General features: G+C 36.0%; 1 protein-coding gene across 1 annotated transcript in view; it reads left to right on the top strand.

Annotated features, from left to right (window-relative positions):
• Nucleotides 1–993, top strand: part of CENPQ (centromere protein Q) — a 23,294-nt gene that overhangs the window by 20,992 nt on the left and 1,309 nt on the right. The gene's annotated exons all lie outside the window — the stretch shown is intronic.

The following is a 993-nucleotide window of genomic DNA, read 5'->3' as shown; positions in this document are numbered from 1 at the left end:
AATTCTTTTTGTTACAGTGACTCTGTGTACTCCATCTTTTTTTAATGCTTCCTAGATCTTTCAAGGTTTTTCCCATAACATCTCTCAAAGTTGCCACTTGAGTCTTGAGTTTGTTTTTCAGATCCTTCAACTTGAATAAGTGAATATAGAAAAATATATTCTTTAAAAAAGTTGAATTAAAGACCTGATTGGAATGATGGTGGATTTTCTTGGAAACACAGCACAAAAAAACTCATTACATTGAGTCTGAATCAAGCCATAGCTGACCCTCAAACAGGTTTTTAGAGTTTGTAAATTACACAAGAAAAGATTGCCCATCTTTATCTGCACAGCCTCTGATTCAAACTTCATACCTTTGGGTTGACAGTGCAACTCCTTACCCACTAGGCCACCTTAGCTCCAAAAAAACAGTCTCTTGTAAACCCTAAAATCTAGAATATGAGAACAAATGAGTTATACATTGTAACTATTTTTTTCTCTTTTTCCTTGATGTTATCTAGTTTGAATGAATCTCCACCTTTCTCCATACTTAAATACGTCCTCTTCAACCCAGACATTTCTCTCAAGTTTTTCTTTATAATCCCCTAATTCACTCAAGTCTTTTCTTTGTTCTTTGCCCTATGATTCAACAAAATTAAATCTGAGTTGAAGCCAAGATTCTCATCCTGAACTTCAGTTTATCCATTCAACAAACATTTAGAGTACCCCTATGTTCAAGCCTTGGATCATTTGATCCAAGGCCATGTGCCAGATGTGGAGGATACAGTGGAACCTGATCCAGACTATGATCTTTGCAATTACTTGCTATGAATTAGAGAGCTAGACAATGACTAAGGATGACAGAAGAAGAATTGATGTCTTTGAGTTGTGGTGCTGAAGAAGAGTCTTGAACACACCATGAATGCCGAGAAAATAAATAGGTCTTTCTTGGAGAGGGTGAAGCCAAGTTTTTTCTTGGATTCTTCTAGGATTTTGAAGCTCCATTTCATATAC

This window comes from Elephantulus edwardii, unplaced genomic scaffold (genome assembly GCF_000299155.1).
Source record: "Elephantulus edwardii isolate Elephantulus edwardi_28Jun2011 unplaced genomic scaffold, EleEdw1.0 scaffold00017, whole genome shotgun sequence".
In the NCBI taxonomy this organism is placed as follows: Eukaryota; Metazoa; Chordata; class Mammalia; order Macroscelidea; family Macroscelididae; genus Elephantulus; species Elephantulus edwardii.
Note: the sequence above shows the minus strand (reverse complement) of the source record. Positions and strands in the feature narration are given on the sequence as shown.